Raw genomic sequence first — 14,468 nt, 5'->3', positions numbered from 1 at the left:
CCTAAGAGGTCTCCTGTCTTTCCAGACAGGATAGTACATCCTGCGAGGCTTCTATCCCAGATCCTTGACCACTTGCCGAGTCCATCTGGCCAGTGCAAACTGTCACAACCGTGGAATTTAGGAGCTGTGTTCCCAGACTGGGCCTTGGATCTGTATTATTTGGCGCAGACGCTCGCTGGAGGAGGCTTGGCTTAATGAAGTTTCTCCGCATGAGAGGGTGCAGCGAACTGACAGGGGTTTGAGGAATGCGGCAGTAACGAGATGGCTAGGAAGCTGCGTGGAGCGGCTGGATAGCCTAGGGTAGACGTTGGTAGCTGAGTGGCTATGTGGAGCGGCTGGATAGCAGTGGGTAGACGTAGGTAGCTGAGTGACTACGTGGAGCGGCTGGATAGCCGTGGGTAGACGTTGGTAGCTGAGTGGCTACGTGGAGCGGCTGGATAGCCGTGGGTAGACGTTGGTAGCTGAGAGGCTACGTGGAGCGGCTGGATAGCCGTGGGAAGGCTACTTAGCTAAACTAAGAAACTAGTTGCACTGGCAACTTGTGTGAGCATTGGGGATCCTTTTATAGTGGACACTGGGAGCTGACAGGCTGAGAGAGAAGGAGAAGGCTCCTCATTGGTGGAAGTGGGGTCACATGGGCAATCCAAGATGGCCGCGCCCATGGACCGGAGGACAGCGCTTCCTGGAGGTAGTCAGCGGGGACCAGCGGTGAGCAGGAGCCGGCGTGGGAGCAGCACAGCAGCGGGACCCTCCAGAGGACAACAGCGTACAGCGCGGGAGCCGGAAGACAGCGCGGGTCAGCGCCCGCACAGGTAAGCGACGGGGTCTGATTCTGGGGTCTCCAAGCCGGCGTGTGACATTGTTGTTGTAGAGAGGTAGATAGTTGTTGAAGGTTAATGGCATTAATATTTCTGCGGGTTTTAGGTTTGGTTGATGTCAATGACGTTGATGTAATGGAGGAGAGAGTGCAGGTGATAAGGTTGTGATCTGAGAGAGGGAAAGGAGCATTAGTGAAATCAGAAACTGAGCATAGTCTGGTAAATACAAGATTAAGGCAGTGGCCCTCCTGATGAGTGGAGGAGTCAGTCCATTGGGAGAGGCCAAGAGAGGAGGTTAGAGAGAGTAGCTTGGAGGCATGAGGAGATTGTGGACTGTCAATGGAGATACTGAAATCACCCATAATGTTGGTGGAGATGTCAGGACAGGAAGTGAGGTAGCCAGGCAGAAAAATGTTCCAGAAATTGTTGGGGTGGCCCAGATGGGCGATAGATAGCAGCAACTCGCAGAGAGAAAGGGGTGAAAGTCCTGATAGAATCTACTTCACATGATGTAAATGTGAGTGACGGTACCTGTGGGAGAACTGTGTATGTAACAGATTGGGAGAGTAATATTCCTACCCCACCTCCTTTAATATTACCAGGCCTGGAGGTGTGTGAGAAGTGTAGGTTACCATATGAAAGTGCAGCAGGGGAGACAGTGTCTGATTGTGTTAGCCATGTTTCTGTTATTGCCAGAAGGTTGAGGTTGGCTGAAATAAAGAGGTCATGGATGGATGTTAGCTTATTGCAGACAGAGCGTGTGTTCCATAAGGCACATTTTAGTGACTTGGATGGTGAAGGGAGGCACACAATGTTTATGAGGTTAGCTGGATTTATAGTTCATTGTGGGTGTGGCATGTGGGTTGGGCCTGGATTTGGAGATATGTCACCAGCTAATAGAAGTAACAGGAGCGAGATATAAATATATTTGTGGGATTTGACTGTTTGTTATGGCGACAGGTTGTGGATGTTATTGTCAATGTGTTTAGATAAGTTAAAAGCTCATATGTGTTTGTAAGAGAAGAGGAAAGTACTGAGGCAGCAATATGTACAGAAGGATGAGCTGCAGGGAGAGTAAAGGATGTAGTAGTCTTAGAGATGATTCCATGGAGTGAGATCATTAATAGAAGTTTCTGATAAAAAATGTCTTTGTATTTTTTTCAAAAACAAAAAATGTAAGTAATGGGTTTGTAATTACCTGGTCTTAGCTGTTGTTCAATGTTAGATATAGATAAATAAATAAAAATAGACCAGGCTGCTCTAGTTAAACTTCTAGAAGAGGAGGTATCTTAATTAACCTCTTACAAAACTGTTGAAAAAGAACTTAGAAGTAGTTATACCTGAGCACCCCCTGTGGCTGGAGGCCGACCACACGTGATCAAAATGGCTGCCACGACACTGAAGAGATTAAACCCCATGCCGCAGCACCATTTTAAAAGGACCTTTAGGCGCAGTGTGCCACGTACTGCGAATGTATACATAATATGTTGAGCATGTCATTCTATGTGCTGTGCGCAGTTGTGGAAATGTACTTATAAATGTTTAGCCTATGCACTTAGAAAGGAATGTATAAGTTGCTTTGTTTTAGAGGACTGTAACATTTAAGTCAAATGGTTACGAGATATTCTCACCTCCTAGTAATATGTTAATTATCCCGACGTAGAGACCAAACCTGTGTTTACAGCACTTTCATTGAAATGTAATACAGAGGTCTCCAGTGTGTGTCTGTGTACTATACCCTGCATGTTGTTGGGCTATATGCTGTTATTTTGCTTCACGGAGCTACACAGCTGGTCTCTTTCCCCTGGTTCTATACTGCTGAGACGTCACACCGGCTATTGATTGCCTATTCACCCTGGTTCTATACTGCTGAGACGTCACACCGGCTATTGATTGCCTATTCACCCTGGTTCTATACTGCTGAGACGTCACACCGGCTATTGATTGCCTATTCACCCTGGTTCTATACTGCTGAGACGTCACACCGGCTATTGATTGCCTATTCACCCTGGTTCTATACTGCTGAGACGTCACACCGACTATTGATTGCCTATTCACCCTGGTTCTATACTGCTGAGACGTCACACCGACTATTGATTGCCTATTCACCCTGGTTCTATACTGCTGAGACGTCACACCGGCTATTGATTGCCTATTCACCCTGGTTCTATACTGCTGAGACGTCACACCGACTATTGATTGCCTATTCACCCTGGTTCTATACTGCTGAGACGTCACACCGACTATTGATTGCCTATTCACCCTGGTTCTATACTGCTGAGACGTCACACCGGCTATTGATTGCCTATTCACCCTGGTTCTATACTGCTGAGACGTTACACCGGCTATTGATTGCCTATTCACCCTGGTTCTATACTGCTGAGACGTCACACCGACTATTGATTGCCTATTCACCCCGGTTCCATACTTCACGTCCGTCGCTGCACAGTCCCAGCTGCAGCTATGTCCATACCCTTCTCATGGAACCAGCGGTCAGGGTGCACGGGCTCACAGCGCACAGCGGAGAACTTGAACGGACAGCCTATTGAGGCTTGGTGGACTCTCTATACAGCCGTTACTCCCAGCCGCTTTTATCCGTCCAGCAGCCAGTGTGTACCCGCTGAGAGCATCAGCACCGATTCAGAGCCACATCCATCCACCCGGCGGCCAGCGTGCACCTGCTGAGAGTATCAGCACGGAGAAGCCTCAGCAGCGGGTTGCCTAATCTGGTGAGCTGCAGTATTATACAGCTTCACATCACGGCCCTCTTCTCCCACTGGGGATCCATTCCTTCAGCCACTGTCCACGTTGTTGGAACTTATCAAGGTACTGTCTCTGCTATCCAGTGGCACTGTCACCTATACCCAGTGTAAACCCCCATTCATAACTTATGGGAACACTTATTAATGTAGAGAGACGCTGCAAATTAATGATCAGCTTCAATTTATTGTCAGAATATTTGCAGATTTGAAACAAAGTTTATTTTTTATTGCTTGTAACAATTGTATATTAAATTGTTTTATATTGTCTACTAGCACTACCTTGTTGTTTTTTCTTGTATCTTAATTGGTGGATTGTAGGTTCCACCTAGGACAATCTAACTCTACTATTGACTCAGTTGTGCACCTACATTTTCTTTCTATACCGGCGGTAGGAGCCTGAGTGTAAGAAGCGGTTCCAAACGCCGATGGTAGAGTTTGGTGGTGGCAGCATCGTTACGCCCATGCCACAGTGGGCTGAGTCAGTCTCAGGCGGTCACTGACGGTAAGCGGGAATCCCTGATACCCAAGGTCCAGTGGGTATCGAAACCCCCAACCTGTGATCGGGAGTCGGCAAGAGGCCATCCGGTCACACTCCCTATTTACAAAGTGCTATAAAAGACGATTTACTTATCTTAAAAAATGTCCACATATTGGTGTCAAAAGTATACTCCAAACACATGTAAAGGAAGAGAAAAGGAAGAATCTAGTGCAGACAGCCTAAACTAAAATCTTTTCCAATAGTGTAGCATATACCATAGAAATGAATATTCCTTTGTATAAGTAGAATAATTCTAATCATAGAATTCCAAAAAGAAAATTATTTTGGACAAAGTTTAATACATATATACATATAAACAAACACACAGCCCTTGTGTATAATTCGGGCTTAAATAGTCATAAAAATATACATAGAAAACACCAACATTAGTGAAGTTGCGTCGTAACAGAATCGGGTCACAACAGAGCCTGTAGGAGCTGAGGGATAGTTGTAATATCCGGGGTCCACCACAGCAACTTTCCAGGGACGTCTTCCACACAGAATCCCCCTCTCTCGCCAACGCATTTCTAACTCTCCGGAGGTCTTTGTCAAGGCAATGAGGGTTCTACTCTGAGGGCCTCCTTATATCCCCTGTCGAAGCTGAATAATTGGCTGAGACAGAATCTTTTGAAATTTAAAATCTGTACGAAGCCATTTTGCGAATGGCCGCCCAGCGCCATTTTAGCGAATCTCACACATTATAAGTACATACGGCGATGCTATTATTTAGCGTCGTGCGATTCCCACGCAATAGAACAATGTTAAAAGTATTCATTATATAAATACATATATGTTTTAGTACAGGTAATATGAACAACCATGCAAAACACGTACCACGGTGTACTCCACAAACACGTAGACGCACAACGCTAACTAGCATATTTTAATATCCTGACACTTACACATTGTACACTTACATAAAAAGGTTCCCTAGCATTAAGGTTTATATTCAAGGTTTTATTCATTATTAATTATGTAATAAAGCGACTGTATTTAAGATCTCAGTATTAGTACATGATAAGCAGACCGTGTTTGGTGCCATTCTAAACCACTGTTTATTTGCAGATTTCCGGTTCCATCGGCAAGGAAATCGCAACATGCGTCTGAGAATTATGGATCATAGAGAGATAGGCATTGAAATGTACTCTGTTCATGTAATGTAATTAGCCAGTTTAGACTTGTTCTTCGGCGGGAAAACGGACACAAAGAAGCTGTTGGAGGCCGAACTATTACGATACAAACTGACCTATGAACTGCATCGTAAACAGGAGAACCAGGAAGAAGAACCAATGGGATTATGCCAACTTGTTCTATTGTATTGCTGGTTTATATGCAAGCACCCTGAATCTGATAGTCAGTCATCTTTTCTTTGCTGTTGACAGAGGTTTCATAGTTGATGCCGGGAATCTGGATTCAGAGTGCATGCGTATGCATTCGACTGTACATAGTGATTGTATAATCTGTTTGCGCTAATTGTATTTAGATCACAGCGAGTAACTATCTGATTGTGTTTCCAAAGCACAAAAAGATATTACTCACCAAAAAGCAAAGTCTGGAAAGCAATTATTTCTTGTGTGACTTATAATGCTAAATAGAGTGTATAGATAGGTAGGAATCAATAGATGGGGGCTCATAGTGCAATCACGCTACCATTCACACGGTAACACACGGTTATCGATCTCAGCAAAAGGGTGGAGGCGTCATACGCAGGAAAGAACGCATTGTGCCTTCGAATGCCTGCTACCACTTTGTTGCTGAGAGTCCGCTATCCGTTATTGTGTGAGTTCAAGGAGCGCTGATTAGAATCCAGGGACAAGGGAGGAAAAAGTTAGTTTTCCTCCGTTGATAAAATTTCATGTTAAAAGTGGAAGTCTCACAATAGCGTAAGGGTAATAATACGTTTTGTGTAGCAGTCGCATTATTATGTATGCGACTAGTCGCACAATAGCGTATAAGTATTTCCTGCATTGCTGCCGTGTGCTTAAACAAAGCCGTTGAGATTGCATTGTGCTATTGATAGCGTGATAGCATTGTTTTAAAGATCTTAGTCGGTGCTGCCATATCTGGGAGAACGTTTATTTTTCTGCGCAGGAAAAGGGTGTGTAACAGTGAATGTGTGTTGGTAGGGGTAACATGTTCCCTAGCTAGGGGTATCGTAGGACCCTTAGGGGCTAGGCGCCTGGTGTCGGCATAGTGGCTCGGTAGTAGTTACCAAGGTCTATACACACAGCAGATGTAGTTGTTGTTTTGTGTTAGGTATTGGCTCTCAGGGCCTGATTCAGACCCGATCGCTAGAGCTGAGCGCTCGCAAGCGGGTCGATGGTGCCCTAGTGTGCATGCGCACGACGGAGGCTGCTCCATCGTGCGCTTGCGCGAGACCCGGCTAGCGTCGGGGAAGCCGTCGCTCTGGGTCTCGCACCAAAGTGGGCGTGCTGTCGATGTTGATTGACAGCACGCCCCCTTTGGTGGACGTGCCGGGGGGGTGGCTGTCAGACGGAGGCGTTCCCATGGGAACGCCTACCGTCTGGGTCCGGCCCCACTGACATCACTAGTGATGTCAGTGGGAGTGATTTTGGCTCTGATAGAGCCAAAATCACTCCAGGGCTTGCGGTCACCGAGACCCTACCGCAACCCTGATGGTCGCGATGGTCTTGACCATCGCGACCATCTTTTTGGCCGCTCGCATATGCTGTGGGTGGTCACACACAGCTATGCGAGCGGGCAGGAGGCCGCTCCAAGTTTGGGTAGGAGGGCCCTTATTCAGAGCGAGCGCTCTGGTCAGAGCGTCCGGCTCTGAATCAGGCCCTCAGTGTGATCGCAGAATCCAGTGATCAGTTAGGGTTAGTCTCTTGAGAGAAGGACGGGACGTGAGACCGCAAGCCGGGCAAGTGAGTCACTGACCACTTTACACGGAGGAAGAACAATAACGCTGCACGCTGCACACCGACGGGTGATTGCACCGGAGCCGATCCCTCTCCTCCGTGGATTACTGTGAGGCCACTGCATGTGAAAGATAAGTGGGGAGTACGGTATGACTTATGGTCACAACTGGATTGTGAGTGACAGACCCTATAAAGCACGCATGCTTGAATATGCACTATTCTAAAAAATTTTTTTACATTTTTATTCTCTGATATATTGAACAGAGCTGTCTGCAGCTGTGCGGTCTACACGTATTAGGAGTGGCTTCAAATGTTAGAAACAGCCAATGCTCCTAGATGAACAATCTATAAGCCCAGCTCCTAAGGGCTCAATCTATATTCTAACTTTTTTTCAGAATATCACTGGACATCAACAGTCCCCCTAAAAATCCATTGTGCCACATAGGCTGGAATACCTTTATTATGGTGTACTAATTAACATTCTCCTACAGTCTCAGATGTGTGAGAGACATTAATATATATATGTCTACACGGACCATCTAAGAGCTATGTAAACATCAACACCTTTAATGTTATTTGTGATTGTTTATATGCAAGCCACTATACACTGCCATTGTTGCTACATATTTACAATTTATCTTGCAGGTTTATTATTCTCTGCTTGGTGCAGATTGTATGCAATTACAACAAATATTGCTTATATTTTCCTATTCATTTTTTATTGTCTTAGTTGAAGTAATTCTCCAATATATTTATATATATATTTTTTTATTTTTTATTTTTATTTTCATTATCCCATTAATATGTCATTTTAGCATTTCCTATCCTATATGTATTTTAATTAATTTTTTGAGTGTTTAATTTTACTATTTACTGTGGTCTTCTTATTTAATATTAGTATCTTTAACGCCTGTCTATCTGTGCTTTCGATTTGATGGTGAACACCATCGCGACCATCGAGGCTTGCGACGAGACCCTAAGGTTGGGTCTCGGCAGCCGCAAGCCCCAGGGAGCTTGCTGCTCTGAAAGAGTAGGAAACTCCCCAGTGACATCACTGATGATGTCAGTGCGGCCGCCCACAAAACGGTAGGCATTTGTTAAGGAACGCCTCCGTTTTGGAAACCACCCCCCGGCCCGCCTACAGTATGAAATTCCTGTGTAGTCAATGGCGGTACTCCTATTGCTGAGCTGCCATGCTTAGACTGTATAGAAACTCTTGTGCTGTTATATGCAGGTAGCTCTGGCTGGCACTGTAACAGATCTGTGAGTATGTGTCCCACTTGCTGACAGAAAAGTTGCTGATGAAGTCAGATATATGCATCACACGCTGGGAGCTCGATGTTTTACTGTACTGCCCGGCACTAAGGACCTCATTCAGAGTCGGTCGTTGCGGCCGCACGGTCGTAAGGTAAAAGGAGCCGGATATGCAAATGAAGTAACTCGCAACTTGCGTCGTTAAGATGGGATCGTTAGCTGGACGAGCGAGGGGAGGATGCGGCCGTAAGACTAAAAACACGCCCCCTTCTCGTTCACAATACACGTCATCTCCGGGCATATAAGGATTAATCGAGACCATCGGAGCTGGCCATAGAGCTTAAGGTTGACCATACCCTCTCTTAAGCACTAAGAAGAAGTCAGTGTAAAAACCTCCCATGTCACATGTGCCATGACACTACTTTGCTATGCAAACGGCGATTTATGGGAGTGCATAATTAACAGAGTGGTGATGAGAGTGGTGATGAGAGATGATGATGAGAGGAGTAGCAGAGTGATGATGAGATGAGCAGCAGAGTGATGATGAGAGGAGCAGCAGTGTGATGATGAGAGTGATGATGAGAGGAGTAGCAGAGTAGTGATGAGAGTGATGATGAGAGGAGTAGCAGAGTGATGGTGAGAGGAGTAGCAGAGTGGTGGTGAGAGGAGTAGCAGAGTGGTGATGAGAGTGGTGATGAGAGTGATGATGAGAGGAGTAGCAGAGTGATGATGAGAGTGGTGGTGAGAGGAGTAGCAGAGTGATGATGAGAGTGATGATGAGAGGAGCAGCAGAGTGATGATGAGAGTGGTGATGAAACTGATGGTGAGAGGAGCAGCAGAGTGATGATGATAGTGATGATGAGAGGAGTAGCAGAGTGATGATGAGAGTGATTATGAGCGGAGTAGCAGAGTGATGATGAGAGGAGTAGCAGAGTGATGATGAGAGGAGTAGCAGAGTGATGATGAGAGTGATGATGAGAGGAGCAGCAGAGTGATGATGATGAGTGATGATGAGAGGAGTAGCAGAGTAGTGATGACAGTGATGATGAGTGGAGTAGCAGACTGATGATGACAGTGATGATGAGAGGAGCAGCAGAGTGGTGGTGAGAGGAGTAGCAGAGTGATGGTGAGAGGAGTAGCAGAGTGGTGGTGAGAGGAGTAGCAGAGTGATGATGAGAGTGGTGGTGAGAGGAGTAGCAGAGTGATGATGACAGTGATGATGAGAGGAGCAGCAGAGTGGTGGTGAGAGGAGTAGCAGAGTGGTGGTGAGAGGAGTAGCAGAGTGATGATGAGAGTGATGATGAGTGGAGTAGCAGAGTGATGATGACAGTGATGATGAGTGGAGTAGCAGAGTGATGATGAGAGGAGTAGCAGAGTAGTGATGAGAGTGATGATGAGAGGAGTAGCAGAGTAGTGATGAGAGTGATGATGAGAGGAGTAGCAGAGTGGTGATGAGAGTGATGATGAGAGGAGTAGCAGAGTGGTGATGAGAGTGCTGGTGAGAGGAGTAGCAGAGTGATGATGAGAGTGGTGATGAGAGGAGTAGCAGAGTGATGATGAGAGGAGTAGCAGAGTGATGATGAGAGTGATGATGAGAGGAGTAGCAGAGTGATGATGAGAGTGGTGGTGAGAGGAGTAGCAGAGTGATGATGAGAGTGGTGATGAGAGTGATGATGAGAGGAGTAGCAGAGTGGTGATGAAACTGATGGTGAGAGGAGTAGCAGAGTGATGATGAGAGTGATGGTGAGAGGAGTAGCAGAGTGATGATGAGAGTGATGATGAGAGGAGTAGCAGAGTGGTGATGAGAGTGATGATGAGAGGAGCAGCAGAGTGGTGATGAGAGGAGCAGCAGAGTCGTGGTGAGAGGAGTAGCGGAGTGGTGATGAGAGTGGTGGTGAGAGGAGTAGCAGAGTGGTGCTGAGTTGAGCATGAGGATAGAGATAGAGATACACAAAACCGTATCTGCATTTCAACAATGTCAACATTACATCGGTTGTGACAAGGTGATTGGGGACATGGTCACTTATAAGCGTGCCAGCATTCTCATGTCATCATAATGATTGTTTACATTGTGAATGTAGAGATATACTGAACCCCAGCACACAGACTGTATATATTTATAGCCCTTATATACAGGGTCTCCTGTCTGTGATCTGAGGAGCTGATTCAGAGCCTCTCGTTAGATGTGATCGCTCGCACGATGTGTATGCAAATTGCGTAGGCAGTCCTACCTATCGCACAGCAATGCATTAGCACGCCCAGTATTTCTTAGACTGGTGGGTGTCTGCATACACTATGTGATCGCTCTCTGTTATAAGACACCCACTTGTGCACGTCATGTCCAGGAAGTGTATGCAACCATCGGTACATCGGGTAACATCGGATGCTATCGCAGCGCTTGAGGTTGATCATACCCTTCCGCAAGCACTGCGAGCACTTCAGTGTATCAGTGTAATAACAAGCCAGGTGACGTGTACTATGACGCTGTCATATAATTAGTTTCACCTGTAACACGCCGCTGAGATGCTCAGGCACACCTGCGTTTGCACCTCCACTCCCTGGTTATTAATGGCCATCCCCTGTTACCACCTACAAACGGCTTCTCCTGTCACTCACTCTGCTGGGCTGTCTATGCGCAACTAGCGAACGCATTGTGAACTTTCGCTATGGTATGCGCATTCACACAATGCATACACACTGCATACCATCGGCAGCAGCAAGTATGCATCTTAGCGAGCGGGTCTGAATGAGCTCCTGAGAACCACTCTGAACACTGGGCAGTAATATCAGGATGAGAACCACTCATGACCACTAGAGGGAGACAAAGGAGCACTGGAGCCAGTTATGAAGGCAGCTGCTGTTATCACCACTAGAGGGAGACAAAGGAGCACTGGAGCCAGGAGCCAGTTATGAAGGCAGCTGCTGTTATGACTACTAGAGGGAGACAAAGGAGCACTGGAGCCAGTTATAAAGGCAGCTGCTGTTATGACCACTAGAGGGAGACAAAAGAGCACTGGAGCAAGTTATGAAGGCAACTGCTATTATGACCACTAGAGGGAGACAAAGGAGCACTGGAGCCAGTTATGAAGGCAGCTGCTGTTATGACCATGGAGCCCATTGATCAATAATCACATACGTAATGCGATCTGGGCACGATATTAGTGCAGTGATAATACCGATGAGATGTATGAAATAGCGCATGCAGGGACAGGGGCCCATCCCTGCGATGTGCTCGGCATCCTCTGTCAGGACTCCTGTGCAAACATGGTCTATTCAACACACATGTGCGGTGGCTATTGCCGGGGAGGGTTGCGGACACAAGCTCTTGCGCCAAAGTGCGGAATGCTTTGCAGTCTATGGGGGCTGTGGCTGTTATCAGACATGGAGGAATCACATCAGATATCAGAGATGCTGTAATCCCCTCATAGAATATTAAGCCTCCTGTGAATGTACTGAGTGATACAGGGGAGAGTAGCAGAGTGAGACTGGGGGTGGTGGTGATGAGAGTGATGATGAGAGGAGTAGCAGAGAGGTGATGACAGTGGTGATGAGAGGAGCAGCAGAGTGGTGATGAGAGTGATGATGAGAGGAGTAGCAGAGTGATGATGAGAGGAGCAGCAGAGTGGTGATGAGGTGATGATGAGAGGAGCAGCAGAGTGATGATGAGAGGAGTAGCAGAGTGATGATGAGAGGAGCAGCAGAGTGGTGATGAGGTGATGATGAGAGGAGCAGCAGAGTGATGATGAGAGGAGTAGCAGAGTGGTGATGACAGTGATGATGAGAGGAGCAGCAAAGTGGTGATGAGAGTGATGATGAGAGGAGCAGCAGAGTGGTGATGAGAGGAGCAGCAGAGTGGTGATGAGAGTGATGATGAGAGGAGTAGCAGAGTGATGATGAGAGGAGCAGCAGAGTGGTGATGAGAGTGATGATGAGAGGAGTAGCAGAGTGATGATGAGAGCAGTAGCAGTGTGATGATGAGAGGAGCAGCAGAGTGATGATGAGAGGAGCAGCAGAGTGGTGATGAGAGTGATGATGAAGGAGTAGCAGAGTGATGATGAGAGGAGCAGCAGAGTGGTGATGAGAGTGATGATGAGAGGAGTAGCAGAGTGATGATGAGAGGAGCAGCAGAGTGATGATGAGAGTGATGATGAGAGGAGCAGCAGAGAGGTGATGAGAGGAGCAGCAGAGTTGTGATGAGAGTGATGATGAGAGGAGCAGCAGAGTGATGATGAGAGTGATGATGAGAGAGTAGCAAAGGGGTGATGACAGTGATGATGAGAGGAGCAGCAGAGTAGTGATGAGGTGATGATGAGAGGAGAGCAGAGTGATGATGAGAGGAGCAGCAGAGTGGTCATGAGAGTGATGATGAGAGGAGTAGCAAAGTGATGATGAGAGTGGTGATGAGAGGAGCAGCAGCAGAGTGGTGATGATGAGAGGAGCAGCAGAGTGATGATGAGAGTGATGATGAGAGAGTAGCAAAGGGGTGATGACAGTGATGATGAGAGGAGCAGCAGAGTAGTGATGAGGTGATGATGAGAGGAGAGCAGAGTGATGATGAGAGGAGCAGCAGAGTGGTCATGAGAGTGATGATGAGAGGAGTAGCAAAGTGATGATGAGAGTGGTGATGAGAGGAGCAGCAGAGTGGTGATGAGAGTGATGATGAGATGAGCAGCAGAGTGATGATGAGAGTGATGATGAGAGGAGCAGCAGAGTGGTGATGAGAGGAGCAGCAGAGTGGTGATGAGAGTGATGATGAGAGGAGCAGCAGAGTGATGATGAGAGTGATGATGAGAGGAGCAGCAGAGTGGTGAGGAGAGTGATGATGAGAGGAGCAGCAGAGTGATGATGAGTGGAGTAGAAGAGTGATGATGAGAGGAGCAGCAGAGTGATGATGAGAGGAGCAGCAGAGTGATGATGAGAGTGATGATGAGAGGAGTAGCAGAGTGTTGATGAGAGTGATGATGAGAGGAGTAGCAGAGTTGTGATGAGAGGAGTAGCAGAGTGGTGGTGAGAGTGATAATGAGAGGAGTAGCAGAGTGGTGATGAGAGTGATGATGAGAGGAGCTGCAGAGTGATGATGAGAGGAGCAGCAGAGTGATGATGAGAGGAGCAGCAGAGTGATAATGAGAGGAGCAGCAGAGTGATGATGAGAGGAGCAGCAGAGTGGTGATGAGAGTGATGATGAGAGGAGTAGCAGAGTGATGATGGGAGGAGTAGCAGAGTGATGATGAGAGGACTAGCAGAGTGGTGATGAGAGTGATGATGAGAGGAGTAGCAGAGTGATGATGAGAGGAGCAGCAGAGTGATGATGAGAGGACTAGCAGAGTGGTGATGAGAGTGATGATGGGAGGAGCAGCAGAGTGGTGATGAGAGTGATGATGAGAGGAGTAGCAATGTGGTGATGAGAGTGATGATGAGAGGAGCTGCAGAGTGATGATGAGGGGAGCAATAGAGTGATGATGAGAGGAGCAGCAGAGTGATGATGAGAGTGATGATGAGAGGAGTAGCAGAGTGATGATGAGAGGAGCAGCAGAGTGATGATGAGAGGACTAGCAGAGTGGTGAGCAGAGTGATGATGAGAGGAGCAGCAGAGTGATGATGAGAGCAGCAGCAGAGTGATGATGAGAGGAGTAGCAGAGTGATGATGAGAGGAGCAGCAGAGTGATGATGAGAGGACTAGCAGAGTGGTGATGAGAGTGATGATGAGAGGAGTAGCAGAGTGGTGATGAGAGTGATGATGAGAGGAGTAGCAGAGTGATGATAAGGGGAGCAATAGAGTGATGATGAGAGGACTAGCAGAGTGGTGATGAGAGTGATGATGGGAGGAGCAGCAGAGTGGTGATGAGAGTGATGATGAGAGGAGCAGCAGAGTGGTGATGAGAGTGATGATGAGAGGAGTAGCAGAGTGATGATGAGAGTGATGATGAGAGGAGCAGCAGAGAAGTGATGAGAGGAGCAGCAGAGTGGTGAGGAGAGTGATGATGAGAGGAGCAGCAGAGTTGTGATGAGAGTGATGATGAGAGGAGCAGCAGAGCGATGATGAGAGGAGTAGCAGAGTGGTGATGAGAGTGATGATGAGAGGAGCAGCAGAGTGATGATGAGAGTGATGATGAGAGGAGTAGCAGAGTGATGATGAGAGGAGTAGCAGAGTGGTGATGGGAGTGATGATGAGAGGAGCAGCAGAGTGGTGATGAGAGTGATGATGAGAGGAGTA

This window comes from Taudactylus pleione, unplaced genomic scaffold (assembly GCF_031769625.1).
Source record: "Taudactylus pleione unplaced genomic scaffold, aTauple2 ptg002466l, whole genome shotgun sequence".
Taxonomy (NCBI): Eukaryota; Metazoa; Chordata; class Amphibia; order Anura; family Myobatrachidae; genus Taudactylus; species Taudactylus pleione.
The sequence above is the reverse complement of the archived record's forward strand: the minus strand, read 5'-3'. Positions refer to the sequence as shown.